General features: G+C 40.4%; 2 protein-coding genes and 1 long non-coding RNA gene across 3 annotated transcripts in view; all 3 read right to left on the bottom strand.

The window, feature by feature from the left end:
* LOC127673819 (coiled-coil domain-containing protein 3-like) overlaps positions 1 to 23146 on the bottom strand; it is a 116874-nt gene that overhangs the window by 86503 nt on the left and 7225 nt on the right. The window lies entirely within an intron of this gene.
* The window catches only part of LOC127674227 (ankyrin repeat domain-containing protein 26-like), a 98595-nt gene that overhangs the window by 73395 nt on the left and 2054 nt on the right, over positions 1 to 23146 (bottom strand). The window lies entirely within an intron of this gene.
* On the bottom strand, positions 1814 to 22494 carry LOC127673886 (uncharacterized). Its single transcript, XR_007975247.1, has 4 exons — positions 22297 to 22494; positions 14020 to 14226; positions 2928 to 3056; positions 1814 to 2808 (listed from the first exon to the last, which is right to left on the bottom strand). It is a non-coding gene; the product is annotated as an uncharacterized LOC127673886 (long non-coding RNA).

Here is a 23146-nt window from a genome sequence, read left to right as displayed (position 1 = left end):
CCAAAGATAAAAGTAACGGACATGAAGGTAGAAAAATAAGCGCGAGTGGGGTGGGGGTGGGGGGGGAGTGTGTCGGTGGCGATTATGATTATGATCTTATATGCACGCACTAAGCTTGTTATATTGCACTGTTTGTACAACAGAGCCTAATAAGTAAAGAAATGGAAATAAATACTGAGAGGCAGAGAGACAGAGAGTGAGCCAGGCATGTGGTATGTGCCTTTAATTCCAGCATTCGGGAAGCTGGGGTAAAGAAATCATAAACTTGAGGCCAGTAAGGAAGACCATGACTAGGGGTAAGGGGAAAAAAAGGACTGAATATAGGTGGACCAATTTCTTCTAAGATAAGAAGCAGGGAAGAACAGTCCAAACACTGGATGTTCACCACCAGTATGATAAGAAAGGGGGAACATGTAAAAAATAATTGCAAATTTCTGTCTCTGTCTCTCTCTGTGTGTCTCTCATATGTGTGTGTGTGTGTGTGTGTGTGTGTGCATCAATCACACATATGGACTCAGAGGACAAAGGAGGACATCAGGTGTCCTCTTCACAGGGAAGGAAGGTCTCTCTGATCTAGGAGCCTGTCAATTCCCCCAGGCTAGATGACCAGCAAGCTCCCAGGAACCATGTGACTCGAACATCCAAGGCTGGGCTTACATGAACAGCCAGGCACAGCTTTTACACAGGTGCTGAGGATTCGATCTCAGGTCCTTGTGCTTGCAAAGCACATATTCGTATCCACTGGGCCATCTCCCCAGCCCCGAGCTGTGATAAATCTTGCCCATCTCTTTTAGCTTAGAGATATCACTGAAAGTAGAAACATTTTCAAGACCTTTTAAAAGTCCCTAAAACATATACCTATTTTAAACTTCAGATAAAACATACTGAACTTTGCAAACCCCTTTCATATAACTCCTAAACAGAAAACAAACAAACCAAAAAACCAACAACCTGTTTTTGCTAGACTAGACTAAAAGCAAAGACCTTATGTGCTATGAGCACATTTATCACAAACCACTTCCCATGCTTTAAAATTGAAATATATAGTTGTCTTAAATGTTAATTTTTTAAATAAAAATTTCTGAATATAGAGTACAACAAACCTTGAGAGAGCAATTATACAGACTCAATAACCACCAACACTTTCCCACACCTAGTTTTTCCACATTCACATTTTCTGAACTGGAATGTCTTCAAACAAAATGAGATCTCAAGCCATTTTATCACTAAATACTTCATCAGTCATGTCAAAATAAGGACCTACCTTATTATTTAACCACAGTGACATCAAGGCCTGAACAGAATTAACCAGCTGGTATCCAGTGTTTCTGGAAAGTTCTCCAAATATCTAAAATAATATCTTGCTGTGGGTGTATTTGAAACATCATATGCCATTACTGTGTCTCTTACATCTTCCTTATTTCTCTTTCACTCTAGAAGTACTAGAACATTCCATTCCCATCTCTTTTCTACATTACCAGGTAGTTAAGATAGTGAGTCTGTTTATTATTTGTTCTGTTTGTTGTTGTTGTTGCTGTTGGAACAAGATTTCACCCTGTAGCCCAAGCTAACTTGGGGCTCACCATGTAGCTCAGGCTGTCCTCAAACTCACAGTCCTCTTGCCTCAACCTTTGTCTTAGTTAGGGTCTCATTGCTGTCCAGAGACACTATGTTCAAGGTATTATTATTATTAAAAAAACAAAAACTAAAAACATATAATGGGGACAGTTTCGGAGGTTCAGTCCATTATCACCATGCAGGGAAGCGTGGTGGCCTACAGGACAGACACAGAGCTGAAGAGGGAGCTGAGATTTCTATGTCTGGACCTGAAGGCAGCCAGGAAGAGACTCTCACTTCAACACTGGGCAGAGTTTGATTATAGGACCTCAAAGCCCATCCCCATGGTAATATACTTCCTCCAACAAGGTCACACCTACTCCAACAAGGATGCACCTCCTAATAGTGTCACTCCTTGTGGGCCAGGCATCCCAACACACATGAGTCCATGAGGGCCAAACCTCTTCACACTGCTACAACCAGATGCACAGCACACCTAATCTACTGATCTTGAAGAGCTTGTCTACCCTAGTTAGCTTGGGATTGTTTGTGTGCTTGTTTTGCTTGTTTTTGGTAGTGATATGGGCAATCCTCAGTTTTTCAATGTATAGTTGTGTAATTATTTTATAATCTAGTGTATTTTCTATTGCTGTGGTAAACACCTTGAGCAACCTTGGAAGGAAATGTTTATTTGACAAGTTACAGCCAAGACAGGAACCGGGGAGAGGGCAGCAGGAACTGAAGCAGAGATTGGGTGGCAATACTGCCTAGTGGTTTGCTCAATTGTTTTCTTACATGGCCCAGGGACAGCACCACACACAGGTGTCTGGGCCCTCTCACACGAATCCTCAGTCAAGAAAATGTCCCCACACGTGCCCACAGGCCAGTCAATTCCTCATCAGAGGCTCCCTCTTCCCAGTGGCTCTAGTTTGTATCAAATTTGAAAGAAAAAAACAAGGGAACACAGTCACACTGCATTTGGTGACAAGGCCCTCCCTTAAGCTGACACCCTCACGGACTGAGATGTTCAGAGCAGAGTCCCTTGACAGATGCAACTATGAAACCAGCGAGCGAACAGTCCGAGTGGGCTCTCTGTCCTGGTCTTCCTTTGGACCCTCCATGGAGGGATGAAGTAAGGTTTCAGCCCGAAGAGAGCTTCTCTGCAGGGGAGTTTTAGGCATCAGTCCAAGAAGATCTGGAAAGCCCAGATAGTAGGCTCAGCAAAGAGGAGGCCAGGGCTGTCACAGGGCTCTGCTGGGAAAGAACAAAGGCTGTTTGTTTAAGGCGGGGGTGGGGGGTATTAAAATAGCATTTATGGTTCCAGAAGAGGAAGCTCCTGTCATGGACACATCAGACTTGTCCAGGCTTACCTTCAGAGGCTTAGACGTTCTCCTCGGAAAGCCATGTGGCAAGAAACAGCCTGGGGTGCTCCCAGCCCCTGGCTCCTGGCTCTTCAGCCCCATTCCTTTCTTCATGTTTACACACAGAGAGCCCAGGATCTGTAGATTAGAAGCAGTAATGAGGATGGTGTTTATGCAGAACCGTGTTCCAGTCAGCTCAGAGCCCTTGGCAGGATGCGTTGCTGGCACTGCCTGACTCTTAGAGCTGGCAGGGGTCTCTGTCTACACCAAGCAGCCCAATGGCACTTATCTATGCCTATGCTGGTACACTGTGTGCACCTCGTCCGGATCGTGACTTTCACTACCTTGCCCTCTAGATCTCTCCCCTTCCTTTCCTTCTTTTCCCTTCATTTTTGTCACTAGGTCTCCTAAGTGACCCAGGCTGGCCTTGTGATCTTCCTGCCTAAAATTCAGGGAGTAACAGGCATGATCCATCGCTTCTGGACTATTTTTGGAAATCCAGCTTTTCTATCTCAATCCAGATGACCCCTGTCTAGTTTGCTTTCCACACCATGACCAGAACCTGTGGAGGAAGGGGTTTGTTTCATCTTATAACTTAGAGTTTGACAAGGAGATAAGTCCTGGCAAGAATTCAAAGCAGGAACCCGGAGACAAGAACTAAAACAGAGGCCATGGAGGGATGCTGCTTACTGGCTTGCTCTCCATTGCTCATCCTGCTTTCTTATATACCCACGACCACCTGTCTAGGGGTGGTCTGGGCCCCTCCACATCCATCAGGAGTCAAGAAAAGGTCCCCACGGACTTGCTTATAGGCAATCTGATGAAGGCATTTTCTCAGTTGGAGTTCTCTTTTCCCTGATGATTCTAGGTTGTGTCAAGATAACAAATGGGACAAATCCAAACATAAAGAAATCCCTGGAGTAGTTAAAATTAAATTCCAGGTCTGCATCCTTACTGTCACTGATGGCCATGTCTGGGTCGGTGGTTCTATTACAGCCAGGGTCTGTGTTGATGCCCATGGCCCACGTTACCACTGCAGGCCATGTGGATGGTCATGGTCTGTGCTGCTGCCTAAATCCAGGTTTATGTCCTTGGCCCGCACTGCTGCAGGGAGCTGTGACAGTGCCCACGTTGTGTGCAGTGGCAGAGGGCCAAACTGACATCCATGGTCTGTTTTGCCACAGCAGACTACGTTGGGGTCAGCAGCTAGGGACCATCTGGATGTCCGAGGTCCACACTGTCACCAGAAACCATATGTAACTCCGTGGCCCATGCCCCAACTGACTGTGAAGTCAAGGAAAGCTACATTCTCCATGGAATAGACGACTGCAGAGTCATAGTTGAGAAAGAGGAAGAGGCTTCTGGTGCAACCCCTACCCCCTGCCTCCACCCTCCCAAAAAACAACAACATAGACAGAAAGCCACTAAAGAGAACTCTTAAAAATTGTGATAAGGCAGGGTGGTGGTGGCACATGCCTTTAATCCCAGCACTGGGAGGCGGAGGCAGGTGGATTTCAGAGGTCGAGGCCAACCTAGTCTACAGAGTGAGTTCCAGGATAGCCAGGGCTACACAGAGAAACCCTGACTCAAAAAAACCAAAATCAAAACAAAGTTGTGATACGGATCCTGAAGCATAGCTCTCCATGACTGATGGCTTCTGGCAGGTGTGCAGTTGAGGAAGAACTCAGTTTTTAATGAGAGTCTGACCATGCTCCAGTGAGTATATGGGCAACACAAATTCTTCTTCTTCTTCTTCTTCTTCTTCTTCTTCTTCTTCTTCTTCTTCTTCTTCTTCTTCTTCTTCTTCTTCTTCTTCTTCTTCCTCTTCCTCTTCCTCTTCCTCTTCCTCTTCCTCTTCCTCTTCCTCTTCCTCTTCCTCTTCCTCCTCCTCCTCCTCCTCCTCCTCCTCCTCCTCCTCCTCCTCCTCTTCCTCTTCCTCTTCTTCTTCTTCTTCTTCTTCTTCTTCTTCTTCTTCTTCTTCTTCTTCTTCTTCTTCTTCTTCTTCTTCTTCTTCTTCTTCCTCCTCCTCCTCCTTCTCCCCCCCTCCTCCTCCTTCTCCTCCTATTCCTCTTCTTCCCTCTTTCTCTTCTTCTTCCTCTTTCTCTCTCTCCTCTTCTTTCTCTTTCTCCTTCTCCCTTTCTTCCTCTTCTTTGGGGGGGGGGGCAGGTCCCAAGGGTGGAGGACAGATCTGGGAGGACTGAGAAGTAAGGGTGCTCGGGGTTCATGATGTAAAATTCCCAAATAATCAGCAAAAATATGATTAAAATCTGAAATTCTAAGGAAGGGTAGTTGGAGACATTTATGAGACCTCTGCTCAAATCTGTGTGCACACACTGCAGTTTTGAAGAGCAAACATTAGCTGGGTCTACTTGGTGCACAAAGAGAGTACCCATGCCTTCTGGTGCAACCCCTACCCCCTGCCTCCATCCTCCCAAAAAATAACACCATAGACAGAAAGCCACTAAAGGGAACTCTTAAGAGTTGTGATAAGGACGCTGAAGTGTAGATCTCCATAACTGATGGTTTTCGCTGGTGTGCAGGTGATGAGCACATCCACCCCTAATCACCTTAAGAAAAAAATAGTATATCCAGGGCTGGTGATATAGCTCCGCGGGAGAACACTTGCCTAGCACGCAGGAACCCTTTGGTTCCACTCCAGAATTGCATAGTAGGGTGTATATTTCAGGGACACTGTAAACCCAGCACTCAGGAAGCAGAGCAGAAGGGTTAAACTTTGAGGACATCTTTGTCTACATCCATAGCAAGTTCAAAGTCAGCCTAGGATACAGGAGACCTATGCAAAAGAAAAGAAAGATGGAAGGAAGAGAGGGAAGCAGAGAAAGAGGGAGGGAGAGAAGGGAGGAGAGGAGAGAGGGAGGGAAGGAGGGAGGGTGGAGGGAGGATAGAGGGAGGGAGGAATAGAGAGAGGGGGGAGAGATAGAGGGAGGGAGGAAGGGAAGAAGGGAAGAAGGCAAGACATTCCAAATCTGGCATGGTGGCTCACATCTATAATCCTAACACTTGAGAAACTGAAGCAGCAGGTTTACCATGTGGTTACCATAAAAGGGGTACCATAAGTTCAAGACTAGCTTGAATTACAGAATGAGGCCCTGTTGCCAAAAGTAAAAGAAAGAAGAAAAGAGAGAGAGAAAAGAAAGAAAAAAATCACTTTCTGGTGAATTATACTTTAACAATTGATTGTCTACATTTAGATTGGTAGTCCCTTGAGGTATCAACAAATGTAAATAATTTGGTATGTTATTTAGTGTCTTTTGTCTAGAATGTGAAAGCATTTCACAAGCATTGGCTACATTACAACTAAGTTTCCTGGTTTCCAAAGGTGAAAAAGCAGTCAGACTTGGGGGTGCAATTCTCACTTCATCTACAATTTTCATAAGGGCTCTGGGCAAGTGGCTCCTCCTCCTGGCTCTGTTTTTGAATTGCACATAACTGTCAGCTGAACGTTTTAGGACTCTCCCACACTCTCCCATAAGTATCTTCCAGACAGGTGGATTTCAGATGTCAAGGTAACTATAACAGATGGGTTTCTGCCTAGTGATAGCAAGGAGAATGCTGTTTGTCATGCACAGAAAAGCTTCTGGCTGAGGGAGTGCCAGGATCACCAGGGGATCTGCCCTACTTGACAGTCTAGGAATACCAATGTCTACAAGTCGAGGCAAAGCAAGATGAAGTTCAGTGTTCAGGTTGTCTATCCCATGAATGACAGGAATAATGAGAGCATCTCAGAACTATGGAAGAAAAGAGAGAAACAGCTGGGACAGGGTTGGCCAGGGCCCCACCTGCACTTAGGATCTGGGCAATGCCACAGCACTCTATGCCAGGGAAGAGCCAGTCACCCAGGGGTGCTGATACAGTCTTGCATGCACACAGGAGAGACAAGCCAGAGACAGCAGAACCAACTAACACCAGATATAACCAGATGACAAAAAGGCAAATGTAGGAACATTATCCACAGAAATCAAGGCGACATGACACCAACCGAACATAATTCTCCCACAACAGAAAGTCTTGGATACCCCAACACACCAGAAAAGCAAGAATTGGATTTAAAATCACGGCTCATGATGCTGACAGAGGGCTTCAAGAAGGACATAAATAACCCCCTTGAAGCAATCCCACTAAAATCAAGGACTAGACAAAAGGGATACAAATTGGAAAGGAAGAAGTCAAACTATCACTATTTGCAGATGATATGATAAGATACTTAAGTGACCCAAAAAACTCCACCAGAGAATACCTACAGCTGATAAACAACTTCAGCAAAGTGTTTTAAAATTAACAGCAAAGGATATTAAATTAACTCAAGCAAATCAGTAGCCTTCCTATACTTAAAGGGTAAACAGGCTAAGAAAGAAATCCCCATCAAAATCCCAACTCAATTCTTCATAGACTTAGAAAGAGCAATTCTCAAATTCATCTGGAATAACAAAAAAACCCAGGATATCTAAAACTATCCTCAACAGTAACACAATTTCTGGGGGAATCAGTATCCCTGACCTCAAGCAGTACTACAGAGCAATTGAGTTAAAAACTACATGGTATTGGTACAGTGACAGGCAAGTAGATCAGTGGAATTTAATTGAAGACCCAGAAATGAACCCACAGAATTATGGTCCCTTGATCTTTGACAAGAGAGCTACAATCATCCAGTGGAAACAAAGATAGCCTTTTCAACAAATGGTGCTGGTTCAACTGGAGGTCAGCATGCCAAAGAATGCAAATTGATCCATTCTTATTTCCTTGTACTAAGCTCAAGTCCAAGTGGATCAAGAACCTCCACATAAATCCAGACACACTGAAACTAATAAAAAAGGAACCGGGGAAGACCCTTAGGACATGGGCACAGGGGAAATTTTCCACAACAGAACACCAATAGCTTGTGCTCTAAGATCAAGAATTGACAAATGGACTTCATAAAATTACAAAGTTTCTGTAAAGCAAAGGACATTGTCAAAAGGACAAAACGGCAAACAACAACCTGGGAAAAGAGCTTTACCAACAGTACATCTGACAGAGGGCTTATATCCAAGATATACAAAGAACTCAAGAAGGTAGACTATAGAGAGCTAAACACCCCTCTTAAAAATGGGGAACCGAGCTCAAGAAGGAATTTCCACCTGAAGAATATTGAATGGTGAGAAGCGCCTAAAGAAATGTTCAACATCCTTAGTCATCAGGGAAATATAAATCAAAACAACCCTGAGATTTCATGTCACAACAGTCACAATGGCTAAGATCAAAAACTCAGGAGAAAACAGGTGCTGGCGAGGATGTAGAGAAAGAGGAACACTTCTCCACTGCTTGTGGGATTGCAAGCAGGTACTACCACTCTGGAAATCAGTCTGGAGGCTCCTCAGAAAACAGCAAATGATACTTCCGGAGGACCCTGCTACACCACTCCTGGGCATATACCCAGAGGATTCCCCAGCATATAATAAGGATACACGCTCCACTATGTTCATAGCAGTCCTATGTATAATAGCCAGAAGTGGGAAAGAACCCAGATGTCCCTCAAAAGAGGAATGGATACAGAAAATGTGGTATATATATACACAATGGAGTACTATTCAGCCATTAGAAATAATGAATTCATGAAATTTTTAGTCAAATGGATGGAGCTGGAGAACATCATCCTAAGTGAGGTAACCCTGTCAGAAAAGAATACTCGTGGTATGCACTCACTGATAAGTGGATATTAGCCTAGGAGCTTGGATTACCCAAGGCACAATTCACATATCAAATGATGCCCAAGGAGAAGGAAGGGGTGGCCCCTGGTCCAGGAAAGGCTCAGTAGAGCAATGTAGGAGAATACCAGGACAGGGAATTAGGAAGTGGTAGATTGGGGAACAGGGGGAGGGAAGAGGGTTCATGGGACTTTCAGGGAGGGGGCATCCAGGAGAGGGAAATCACTTGGAATGTAAATAAAGAATATATGGAATAAAAAGAAATACAGGTAAACAGGTTGAAGTCCTTAAAGACTTATAGGAAAGCACAACCTCTAAAAATAGAGGGAGTAACAATAAAAAAAATCACAAAAGTAAACAACTCTGGACATAGAGAACATAGGAAATAGATCAAGAGTCATAGATGCAATCATTACCATCAGAATATAAGAGATAGAGGAGAGAATCTCAGGTTCAGAAGACACCATAGAAAACATTGACACCAAAGTCAAAAAAAAAAAAAAAGGCAAAATGTTAAAAGCTCCTAACCCCAAGCATCCAGGAAATTCAGGACACAATGCAAAGACCAAACCTAAGGATGTTTGGTATAGAAGAGAGTAAAGATTTCGAGTCTTAAGGGCCAGTAAATATCTTCAACAAAATTATAGAAGAAAACTTCCCTAACCCAAAGAAAGAGATGCCCATGAACATACAAGAAGACTACAGAACTTCAAATAGATTGGACCAGAACAGAAAATCCTCCAGTCACATAACAGTCAAAACACCAAATACACTAAACACAGAAAGAACATTAAAAGCATTAACAGAAAATGTCAAGAAAATATAAAGGCAGACCTATCACAATTACACAAGAGTTCTCAACAGAAACTATGAAAGCATCAAGATCCTGGGCAGATGTCATACACACCCTAAGAGAATATAAATTCCCATGTAGGCAACTGTAACTAGCAAGACTCTCAAATACCATAGACAGGCCACACCCTGGGAGGTCTTCAAAATCTACATCCACAGGGCATTGACCAGCCCCTTCTGCTCCTATTGGATCCATGTCACATGCAGATCCATCCACTTGCCCCACTAGGCCCAATCTGCCTATATCACCCTGACCCCGTGAGCCCTGGGCCAGCCACTAGGCTGGTTTTCCTTGATTCTGATTCTAAATATCTTCTTATAACTGAAATACTTTGCTTCACCACTGGAAGCTTAACAACCTACCCTAATTGTTATGAACTCAGTGATGCTTTCAATATAAATTAGCTATCCTAGCAGCCTTGAACAAATCTGAGAAATGAATCTGAAACCAAATCATCCCTGTTGTTATGGTTCCTTACAAAACAGGGTGCTTTATTCTGGATTATAATGGGGGTCAAATGCAAGAACAATCTGACCCTGTCAATAAGAACAAGAATGGGGCTAGATATTTTATATAACTAGACTCATTAATATATATTCATCTCAACATTATTTGAGAAACCAATAGGAATAATTTTGAAACATTCAAAAAAGCATGGTGAATTAAGACTTCATTCAAATTCAAAGAGTATGCCACATATTCTGTATTGCCTGTGAAGAATGGAAAATGCTTTACCAAATGTTTGCAACATTTCTGGACAGAAGTGTTCCTCAGATGTTTTTCTTGAGAGATATGATGCAGAGAAAGTGGATATTTTGGCAAAACACATGACACTATAAAAATAGTGATTTCCCTAATCTCATATATGCCATGGGAAGGGATGCTTACATCAGGTGAGGAAGAGCACAGCAGTATAGACACTTAACTTGCAGGAGAGTTTTAAAATTTAGGCCCTCTAGAAGATGAACATTAATTGTGAACTTATGATAATGGAAAAGAAGGAGAGGAGACCATGTCCCCAACAGAAAGCAAGTCATGGGAATCATTTATGGAAGTCCCAAAATTATGAATCACTAGGAAACACATCATGTGTACTATTTTTGTCCCCTCTTTCTAATGTAGAACCGTAAGGAGCATGCAGGCTTTTCTTTCCAATCTGATGGTTATATTATGAAGATTTATTTGATGTACACATATTTATGACAATTGTAAGATTAAACAAGAGTAAGAATGCCACACATCCTGTAATACTTCTTTAGTCTGTTGAATTAATTTATCTTCCCTTATAAGTATCCAGAATATCTTGTGATGATTCAAGGAAATATCATTCTTCAAGTTTCACTTAACATCAAAATCACAACTCCTGATAACAAAGGACTTTGAATATTTTTACGTGTTTCTTTGCCTTTCAAGATTCTTCTGTTGTAAATTCTCTGTTTTGCTCTATACCACATTTTTTAAATAGGTTGTCTGGGTTTTTGAAGATTAACTTGTTGAGTTCTCTATATATTTTAGATATTAGCCTCCAGTGGATGTACAGTTAGTGAAGAATTTTTCCCAATCCTTACATGCCTAGTTGTGCTAATGATGCCACATTTTGTCTTACAGAATCATTTCAGTTTCATTAGGTCCCATTTATCAATTGTTGATTTTAGACCCTGAGCCATTGGTGTTCTGTTCTGGAATTTTCCCCCTGTGCAAGTGCAAGTGAGTTTGAAACTCTTTTACAAGTTCTCTTCTATTAGACTCAGTGTATCTGGTTTGATATTGAGGAACACCATCCACTTGGACTTGAGATTTTTGCAAGGTGATAAGTATGGATATATATTTGGTCTCCTAAATACAGACTATAAATTGGACCAGCACTAGTTATTGTAGATTCTTTCTTTTTTCCACTGTATTTTTTTGTTTCTTTATCAAAGATCAAGTGTCCATAAGTCTATGAGTTTTCTCTTCATATTGATTCTTCAATTTGTCTTTAATTTTATTCTATTGATTTCTCAGTCCCTGTAACAATACCATGTGATTAATATCACTATTGGTTTTAGCAAGTATAAAACAAAATGACCCTGAGATTCTACCACATTTCAATCAGAATGGCTAAGATCCACAACTCAAGTGACAGCACTTGCTTGGAAAGATGTGAAGAAAGAGGAACACTTGTCCATTGCTGGTGGGGTTGCAAACCAGCACAACTACTCTGGAAATCAATCTGGTGATTCTTCAGAAAATTAGAAATAGTTCTACCTGATGACCCAGCTATACCACTTTTGAGGCGATACCCAAAGGACTCCCCACCACACTACTAGGACACATACTGCATCATGTTCATAGCAGGCCTATTTGTAATAGCCAGAAGCTAGAAACAACACAAATTTCCTTCAACTAAAGAATGGATTCAGAAAATGTAGTTCATTTACACATTGGTGTACTATTAATAAAAATGATGACATTCATGAATTTGGCATACAAATGAATGGAATTAGAAAATATGCTAAATTAGTTAACTCAGACCCAAAAGGACATGCATGCTATCCATAGGTAGATATTAGCCAAAAAGTACAGTTTCAGCCTACAGAATTAGGTTGTAACAAGCAGAAATGCCCAAATGAGGAGGCTTCGATCCCACATGGAAGCAGGAAGGAAATACTCACAGGAGGTAAAGGGAGGCAGGGATCGAGGTGGGGGTAAACATAAACAGGTATGCAAGAAGTGTCTGGAGAGAAGCCTAGAGGATCAAGGCAAGGAATGAAAATAAGGGGAGTGAGAGGTGTGAGGACCCTGTAGAAAGTTCCAGAGTTCCTGGAAGCTAGACATTCTCAGCACTTATTGGGGGCACCTAACCTTTTGGGGAAAGGGAACTTGAAGAGTCTACCTCCAGGAGATAGACATAGACTCACATGGTGGGATAGGGTTACTAACCCAGTTAAAATACCTGACCCAGACTTTTACCTGTTTAAAAGAATGTCAGGGACAAAAATGGAGAAGAAACTGAAGGAAAGGCAACTTTGGATACATATCATGGGAGGCCACCAAGGGCTGACACTACCATGCTCTGATGTGTTTACAGAAAAGAGGCAGGTGCAGCTGCCCTCTGAGAGGCCCAACCAGCAGCTGACTGACACAGAAGCAGATACTTACACCCAACAATTGGACTGATGTTGGGAACACCAATGGTTTAATTAGGGAAGGATTGAAGAAGCTGGAAGGGTCTTTATGAAGATCACCATTCTCAACTAATCCAGACCCCAAGGAGCTACCAGAGCCTGAGCCACCAACCAGGAGCACAGAAAAGCTCGTCCAAGGCCCCTGGAACATATGTAGCAGGGGTCTGCCTGGTCTAATATCAGTGGGAGATGATGTGCTGAAACCTTGATGGACTTGAAGTCCCAGGAAAAGGTGAGGCCTGGTGGGGGAACCACCCTCTCTGAGGCAAGAGGGAGGAGGAATGGAATGAAGCATAAGAGGAGGACTGAGTGGGGGAAATTACTAGAATGCAAATAAATAAAATTACATAGATTAAATAATCGCAACTCCTCTAGTAATGTCGTTATGAATTTCCATAAATACCTTCACTAACAGATTGTATATTTAAATTTTCCCACAGGTTGTTTTATTCTAATACATCAGGGTAGTGCCAAGAGATCTGCAATCTAAGAGGTGCTTGGTGATGGGGATGGTGATGCAATGATACTGTCATGTTGTGAGTCTCACTCAGCTCAGGCTTTGTTCAGATCAGAATACTACTGCTGTGTGTATGGGGAAAGCCAGTGAGGATTGGGGATGCATAAGAATGAAATATGACACACACATATGAAAATGCTACAATGAAATCCATTTGGAGTAACCTAAAAAACATAAAAATAAAGACTTCCCTTTCCATAGATTTGTATGATCTTGCAGAACTTGCCTAGAACAGCGGCCCATAGTGTAGTTGTTTGACTTTTGCCTTTTTCCTTCTTTTTGGTAAATTCATATTTAACCAGCCACTGTCACATTGCTCATTTGGGTGGCCGAGATGGGCCATCATTAAGGGGGCAATTGTCAGGGAAAATACAAAAGACCATAATTCTACAGCTGAGATAAACTCAATCTCTTATTTGTTTTCAAACTTCTGTTTTTGGTGATTTGTTCCTAGAAAAGAAACTTAAAGACATAGCAGCATATGTAGGAGACCTCAGTGTCTAAGAATACCAGTTACAAAAAGGTACCTGTGACAGAACAAAAGGGAATATGGGGTGGAACAGAGGAACTTTGAGCCCTTCTGATCTACAAATAAAAAATACTTCTCTAATCCCAGATTCCTCCACTATCTCCCAGACTTCTCATTAAGAATCCAATCTCAAGGATCTATCTCTCTCTGCAAGGTAACTGGAGGTCTTCCTTTTCCTCCCCTTGCAAACTCTCTCTGCTATGAGACAAGTATTGGGTGTGGCTACACTTGTGAACCCATGTCTTCCTGATTTGCTTGTCCCCAACCCTGTGCTGAATTGAGTGAGGTAAGCTGTAGATAGGATACCTGGAGACAATATCATCCTCTCACCTCCACACAACATTCTGAATTAGTCAACAAAGTTCCTTGTCTAACATGAAGAAGAGTGCTGGAGAGATGAGTCACTAGTTAGGAGCACTCACTCTTCTTCCAGAGGTCATGAGTTCAGTTGCCAGAAACCAGGGACTAGCTCACCACCACCTGAAATGGAGATCTGATGCTCTCTTCTGATATGTCTGAAAACTGTGATGTGTACACCTATACATAAAATAAATAAATAAATAAATAAATATTTTAAAAAATAAAATTAAATGAAGACAAATGAAAATAAGCTGGCTAGGGTGGTAGAGTTCACAGAGTAGCCATGGGAATACAGAGAACCAAGAATACAGAACTGATGATTTGCACCACTGCCCCACACATTCTGACAAGATCCCTATATAAAATGACAACACAAGCACGTTTTTGGATCATGTGTGTACATCATTTTTGGAAGAAAAGATGACTCACAACAGAATGCATAAATCCCAAAGATGTCTGCCTAAAATCTATGTACAAATTTGCAACAGCAAAACTATGACGTTTAAGGTTTTAGACCCACTCTCACTATACTAACTCAAAAAGAGAAACTCCAAGTGTCTTAGTGTAATGTGTCCAATCAGAATAAACAGTATCCTTATATTTTCCAATTAAAATTGAGGCATTGTGTGACTGAGACACTCAAGTATTAGTTTCAGATGAGAAAAATATATGAAAGACTTTGTGAGAGACATAAGAAAATAAGTAAAATATCTCCATGAACTTCATAAAGTTTTATCTAATATTTTTCATGCTAAAGAGTGTGGTCTCTCTGGTTATCATGTCATCTAGCTCAAAGTGCTCTACTATTAGCCTAAGCCATAGATGGCTGGAGACAGGAATGTCTCACCAACAGCTTATCTAACATATGCTCCAGCTCAGGCAATTTGACAACATAAGGAGGTCAAAGGGATACAAATTGGAAAGGAAGAAGTCAAATTATCATTATTTGCAGACGACATGATCGTCTACCTAAGTGACCCAAAGAACTCCACTAGAGAGCTCCTACAGCTGATAAACAACTTCAGCAAAGTGGCAGTTTATAAAATCAACTCAAGCAAATCAGTGGCCTTCCTATACTCAAAGGATAAGCATGCTGAGAAAGAAATTAGGGAAATGACCCCCTTCACAATAGCCACAAGCAGTGTAAAGTATCTTGGGGTGACTCTTACCAAACATGTGAAAGATCTGTATGACAAGAACTTCAAGACTCTGAAGAAGGAAATGGAAGAAGACCTCAAAAAATGGGAAAACCTCCCATGCTCATGGATCGGTAGAATCAATATAGTTAAAATGGCCATTTTGCCTAAAGCACTATACAGATTCAATGCAATACCCATCAAAATCCCAACTCAATTCTTCACAGAGTTAGAAAGAGCAATTATCAAATTCATCTGGAACAACAAAAAACCCAGGATAGCTAAAACTATTCTCAGCAACAAAAGAAAGTCTGGGGGAATCAGTATCCCTGACCTCAAGCAATACTACAGAGCAATAGTTTTAAAAACTGCATGGTATTGGTACAGTGACAGGCAGGAGGATCAATGGAACAGGATTGAAGATCCAGAAATGAACCCACACACCTATGGCCACTTGATCCTCGACAAAGAGGCTGAAAACATCCAATGGAAAAAAGATAGCCTTTTCAACAAATGGTGCTGGTTCAACTGGAGGTCAGCATGCAGAAGAATGCGAATTGATCCATCCTTGTCTCCTTGTACTAAGCTCAAATCCAAATGGATCAAGGACCTCCACATAAAGCCAGACACTCTGAAGCTAATAGAAAAGAAACTGGGGAAGACCCTTGAGGACATCGGTACTGGGAGAAAGTTTCTGAACAGAACACCAATAGCGTATGCTCTAAGAGCAAGAATTGACAAATGGGACCTCATAAAATTACAAAGTTTCTGTAAGGCAAAGGACACCATCAAGAGGACAAATCGGCAACCAACAAATTGGAAAAAGATCTTCACCAATCCTACATCAGATAGAGGGCTAATATCCAATATATATAAAGAACTCAAGAAGTTAGACTCCAGAAAACCAAACAACCCTATTAAAAAATGGGGTACAGAGTTAAACAAAGAATTCTCACCTGAAGAACTTCGGATGGCGGAGAAGCATCTTAAAAAATGCTCAACTTCATTAGTCATTAGGGAAATGCAAATCAAAACAACCCTAAGATTTCATCTTACACCAGTCAGAATGGCTAAGATTAAAAATTCAGGAGACAGCAGGTGTTGGAGAGGGTGTGGAGAAAGAGGAACACTCCTCCACTGCTGGTGGGGTTGCAAATTGGTACAACCACTCTGGAAATCATTCTGGCGGTTCCTCCGAAAACTGGGCACCTCACTTCCAGAAGATCCTGCTATACCATTCCTGGGCATATACCCAGAAGACTCCCCACCATGTAATAAGGATACATGTTCTACTATGTTCATAGCAGCCCTATTTATAATTGCCAGATGCTGGAAAGAACCCAGGTATCCCTCAACAGAAGAGTGGATGCAAAAAATGTGGTATATCTATACAATGGAGTACTATTCAGCCATTAGAAACAATGAATTCATGAAATTCTTAGGCAAATGGATGGAGCTAGAGAATATCATACTAAGTGAGGTAACCCAGACTCAAAAGGTGAATCATGGTATGCACTCACTAATAAGTGGATATTAACCTAGAAAACTGGAATACACAAAACATAATCCACACATCAAATGAGGTACAAGAAGAAAGGAGGAGTGGCCCCTGGTTCTGGAAAGACTCAGTGAAACAGTATTCAGCAAAACCAGAACGGGGAAGTGGGAAGGGGTGGGTAGGAGGACAGGGGAAGAGAAGGGGGCTTACGGGACTTTCGGGGAGTGGGGGGCTAGAAAAGGGGAAATCATTTGAAATGTAAATAAATTATATCGAATAAAAAAAAAGATGTTTGAAGGCAAATACAAATTGAAACTATACTTATCTACAAATTCAGTCCTACAAAAAAATACAAGAAGAAAAATTCTCATGCAAGGAGGATACTTACAACCAAGAACACACAGAGAAAATAAATAATTACAAACCAGCAAATAAAAGAAAATCCCAACAACCGGTCATTAATTTCTCTCAATATCAATGGACGAATTTCCTCAATAGCTTAAAAAAAGTTTTAAAAAGTGATGCAAAATAGGATCCATCACTATGCTGCATACAATAAACAAATCTCAGCAATAAAGGCAAACATTATCTCAGAGTAAAGGATTGGAACAAAGTTTCCCAAGCAAATATTCTTAAAAGGAGAACTGGAGTATCAATTATAATATAAAGTAAAATAGATTCTCAACCAAAATTAATCAAAGAGACAGAGAAGGACACTTTATACTAATGAAAGAAAAAAAAATCTACCAAGAAGATATATCAATTCTGAACAGCTATGCACCAAACACATGAGTACATACATGTATAAAACAAACACTGCTGAAGCTTAAATATCACATCAAACCCCACATATTAATAGTGGGAGACTTCAAAACCTTAATCTCAGGTATGGAAAGATCATCAAGACAGAAATTAGACACAGAAATCATGAAATTAACAGTTGATTCAGGAAACAACTGAATCTAACAGCCATCTACAGAACCTTTCTCCAAAGCACAGAAGGATATATTTTAATCCCAGCACTTCACAGAACCTTCTCCAAAATTGATGATATAATCAAGCAGAAAGCAAGCCTCAACAGATCCAAGAAGGTTGAACTAAACACTTGAAACTTATGAGCTCCCCATGGATTAAGGCTGGACATCAACAATAGAAAGATGAGAAAGACCAAATATTCATGGAAAGAGAAGAACTCTTTACCCAACAATCACTTTGTCAGGGAAGAAAAAGAAAGAAAATTAAAGACTTTCCAGAATTCACTGAAAATAGAGGCACAACATATCCAATCATATAGGGCAAAATGAGGGCAGTGCTAAGAGGAAAGCCCATAATACTAAATGCCTTCATTAAAAAATGTAGACATCACATACTAATATCTTAATAGCACACTTGAAAGATGGAGAAGAAAAGGAAGCAAACACACCAAAGTGGAGTAGATGGCAGGAAATAGTCAAACTCAATGTTGAAATAAATGAATTGGAAACAAAGAGAATAATCCAATGATTCAACAAAAACTATATCTGGTTTGTTGAGAATATCAGCAAAATAACAAATCCTTATCTAAAGTATTTAAAGGTAGAGAGACAGTACCATAATTTAAAAAAAAATCAGTGGTAAAAAATAAATACATAACAGAAACTGAGGAAATTCAAGCAATCATAAGCTCCCACTTAAACACCTGTACTACACAAAATCAAAATCTAAACTAAGTGGCGGATTGCCCAGACAAATAACACTTAAATAAAGATCACGTTAACTATCTAAATAATCCTATGAAAATTAAGGAAATAGAAGCATTCTTCAAGAGTCTCCCAAAACAAACAAAGAAATGGGATGAAATGATGATTTTTATGCATAATTACAGCTGATTTTCAAGGCATAGCTAACCCCAATACTCCTCAAACACTCCACCAAATAGAAGCAAAGGAACACTGACAAACTTATTCTATGAGGCCATAGTCAGCCTGATACCTAAACCACACAAAGATTCAACAAAGCAAAATGACTTCAAACCCATTTCTATTATGAATATTGGTGCAAAAATACTCTATATATTACTTCTAAATTTAACCAAGAAACACATCACAAACATCACCCATTATAATCAAATAGGCTTTATCCCAAAGATGCAGGAAGGGTTCACTAAATGAAAATCCATCAAGCTAAACCACAATATAAAGAAACTGGGAAAAATGGCATGATAATCTCATCAGATGCTGAAAAAGTCTTTGACAAAATACAACACTTTTTCATTTTAAAAGTATTAGGAATATCAGGGATACATGACACATACCTAAACATTCTCAAAGAAATATACAACAACCCAGTAGCCAACATCAGGATACAGGGAAAGAAACTTAAAGCAATTCGATGAAAGTCAGGAACATGAAAAAGCTGCTCACTCTTTCCTTACCAATTCAATACAGTACTTGAAGTTCAAGTCATAGCAATAAAACAGTAAAAGGAGATCAAGGTGATTAAAATTAGAAAAGAAAAAGTCAAAGTATTCTTATTACTGGAAAATATGATTCTATACATAACTGACCCCCCAAATTCTACCAGAGAACATCACCTGTTGATAAACAACTTCAGAAAATTAGATGGATACAAAATAAACTGAAAGCAATTAGTAGTCTTCCTTTATAAAATGAATAAATCGCCAAGAAAAAAATTAAGAAAAACACCCTTTGTGATGAGCACAAAAATATAAAATATCTTGGTATAACTCTCTAATGAAGCAAGTTAAAGATCAGTATGGCAAGAAATTCAAGTGCCTGTAGAAAGAAATTTAAGAAGGTATCAGGAGATAAAAGAATCTCCTGATAGGTAGCTATGGATAGGTAGCTTTAATTTTGTGAAAATGGATATTTTACCAAGCAGTCTTCAGGTTCAATGCAATTCTCATCTAAAAGCCCATTATTATGGAACTTGAAAGAGCAAATCTCAACTCCATATGGAAAATAATAAATGTCCACACCTCAACTAAACTTTTATTATGGAAAGGAAAGAAAGTGTCCCAGATATGAACCCACACACCTACAGTCACTGGATATTCGACAAAGGAGCTAAAAACATCCAGTGGAAAAGAGACGGGATTTTTAACAAATGGTGCTGTATCAACTGGAGGTCAGCATAAAGAAAAATGCAAATTGATCCATTCTTACCTCCTTGTACAAAGCTCAAGTCCAAGTGGATCAAGGATCTTCACACTGTGCATATACCCAGAGGATTCCCCAGCATGAAATAAGGATACATGCTCCACTATGTTAATATCAGCCCTATTTATAAAAGCCAGAACCTGGAAAGAACCCAGGTATCCCTCAACAGAAGAATGGATGCAAAAAATGTTATATATATACACAATGGAGTACTATTCAGCCATTAGAAACAATGAATTCATGAAATTCTTAGGCAAATGGATGGAGCTGAAGAACATCATACTAAGTGAGGTAACCCAGTCTCAAAAGATCAATCATGGTATGCACTCACTAATAAGTGGATATTAACCTAGAAAACGGGAATACCCAAAACATAATCCACACATCAAATGAAGTACAAGAAGAACAGAGGAGTGACCCCTTGTTCTGGAAAGACTCAGTGTAGCAGTACAGGGCAAAACCAGAACAGGGAAGTGGAAATGGGTGGGTGGGAGAACAGGTGGAAGGAAGGGGGCTTATGGGACTTTTGGGGAGTGGAGGTCCAGAAAAGGGGAAAACATTTGAAATGTAAATAAAAATATATCGAATAAAAAAATAAAATAAAAAAATAAATACAAAAAAATCCAGATACACTGAAGTTTATAGAGGAGAAAGTGGGGAAGAACCTTAAACACATGGGCACAGGGGAAATTTTCCTGTATAGAACACCAATGGCTTATGCTCTAAGAACAAGAATCGACAAATGGGATCTCATAAAACCACAAACCTTATATAAGTCAAAGGACATTGTCAACAGGACAAAATGGCATCCAACAGATTGGGAAAAGATCTTTACCATTCCTACATCTTATACAGGGTTAATATCCAATGTATACAAAGAACTCAAGAAGTTAGAATCTAGGGAGTCAAATAACTCTACTAAAATGGGTACAGAGCTAAGTAGAGAAATCTCAACTGAGAAAACTCGAATGGCTCTAAAAAAATGTTCATCATACTCTGTCATCAGGGAAATGCAAATCAAAAGAACCCTGAGAGTCCACCTCACTCCAGTCAGAATGGCTAAGATGAAAACTCCTGGGGCCAGCAGATGCTGGAGAGGATGTGGAGAAAGAGGAACACTTCTTCATTGCTAGTGGGATTGCAAGCTGGTAAAACCACTCTGGAAATCAGTTTGGTGGTTCCTCAGAAAATTAGACATAGTACTACATGAGGACCTAGCTATCCAACATATAATAAAGATACATCCTCTTCCAACATATAATAAAGATACATGTTCCACTATGTTCGTAGCAGCCTTATTTATAATAGGCAGAAGCTGGAAAGAACCCAGATGTCCTTCAACAGAAGAATGGATACAGACATTGTGGCATATAGACACAATGAAGTACTATTCAGCAATTAAAAACAATAAATTCATGAAATGCTTAGGGAAATGGATGGAACTAGAAAGTGTCATCCTGAGTGAGATAACCCAATCACAAAAGAAGACACATGGTATGCACTCATTGATAAGAGTATATTAGCCCAAAATCTCAAAATAAACAAGTTACAATTCACAGACCACAGGAAGCTCAAGAAGGAAGACCAAAAGTGGGGGTGCTTTGGTTCCTCTGAGAAAGGGAACAAAATACTCACAGGAGCAATTATGGAGACAAAGTGTGGAGCAGAGAATGAAGGAAAGGCCACCCAGAGACTGTCCTACCTCAGGATTCATCCTATAAACAGTCATCAAACCCCAAAACTATTATGGATGAAAAGAAGAGCATACTGAAAGGAGAGTGTTATGGTTGTTTCTGGAGAGGCCCTGCCAGAGCCTTACAAATACAGAGGAAGGTGCTAATGGCAATCATTGGACTGAGCACGTGGTCCCCAATGGAGGAGTTGGAGGGCAGACTGGAGGAGCTGAAGGGGTTTGCAACCCTATAGGAAGACTGATGATGTCAGCCAAAGAGATGCCTCAGGGCTCCCAGGGACTAAGCCATCAACCAAAGGGTACACATGGCTCCAGCCAAAGGAGTGGCAGAGGAATACCTTATTGGGCATCTGTGGGGAAAGCGGTCCTTTGTCCTGTGAAGGCTCAATAGATGCCCCAGTAAGGGGAAATGGATGGGGTGTGGTGGTGGGAGTGGGTTGGGTGTAAGGTCATATTCTTGGAGGCAGAGGGGGGAAGTATGGGTTGGGGGTTTTCAGGGAGGGGGAACTAGGAAACGGTTCCTTTGAAATGTAAATGAAGAATATATTCAATAAAATAATAATAATAATGACAGGAAGAAAGTTGCATCCAACCTACAACAGCTGTGGAGGAATGCTGTCTGTCCTACACAAGTGTTTTAAAGGGAAGAACACGTACGGATATTATTTCGGGAAGGTAATGTTCTTTCAGGCTCACATGAGTCATTTCATTAGAGTTTAAATTCAGTGCACTGGCTTACTAGGCTTCTAAAGTCTGACTTACTTTTCAAGTTCATATTTCAATCGTTCTTCAAGTTGCAATTCTGCTCTATATTTTTCTTCATATGTTCTCCATTGTGCTTTCACAGAAATTGTACGAGATTTTGTTTCCACAATCTCAGGTTTAATTTCCTTTTATCTATGCTCCAGTGACATGATGTAATCCTGTCTTTCCTGATCTTTCTGTTGCTCAGAGGCAGCTAGTTCCTTAAGAATATTAAAAAGAAACATTTTAAAGGAGGACATCCAAGGAGATTTCAAATGTATTAGGAGGAGTGGTTGGTGTTATCAAAATCTTGTATTCGTGATGAAATTACCAAGATGATATTAAATAAATAACTTCAACTCACAGAAAGATTCTGTTTAAATTACAAATATCAATATATATATATTCCAAACAAAGGAAACAATTATTTAAAACCTAATCATCCAACAAATTATTGTGTAATTTTCTCTGCATTTGACTCCACAAGGCAGAGAATATGTTAAATGAAAGAGAAAGGAGTTGGAGTTCAAATTCTTTATCAACAACTTCCAGTGGATTTAAGCAGAATTGTTTTAATAATTTCTTTCTGTGGTGCTGTAGTCAGAACTCAGGGACTTGTGGATGACAAAGAGATATACAACCATAGGACTACAGTCTCATCCTTGAGTTTTCATATAATAATTCAAAAATTAATAATATAATTTCAGAGTAAGGCATGGAACTTTTAAACAACCGAAGTACATTATCATAGTCACATCACAATGATTTTCTTTCCCACCATGTTTCAATCTATCTCATAAATCACAACATTGGAAACTCACAGGTTGAGAACCACAGCCTTAGCGCCTTAGACGGTCAGTCACAAGCA

The sequence above is a fragment of the Apodemus sylvaticus genome, chromosome 23 (genome assembly GCF_947179515.1).
Source record: "Apodemus sylvaticus chromosome 23, mApoSyl1.1, whole genome shotgun sequence".
In the NCBI taxonomy this organism is placed as follows: Eukaryota; Metazoa; Chordata; class Mammalia; order Rodentia; family Muridae; genus Apodemus; species Apodemus sylvaticus.
The sequence above is the reverse complement of the archived record's forward strand: the minus strand, read 5'-3'. Positions and strand labels throughout refer to the sequence as shown.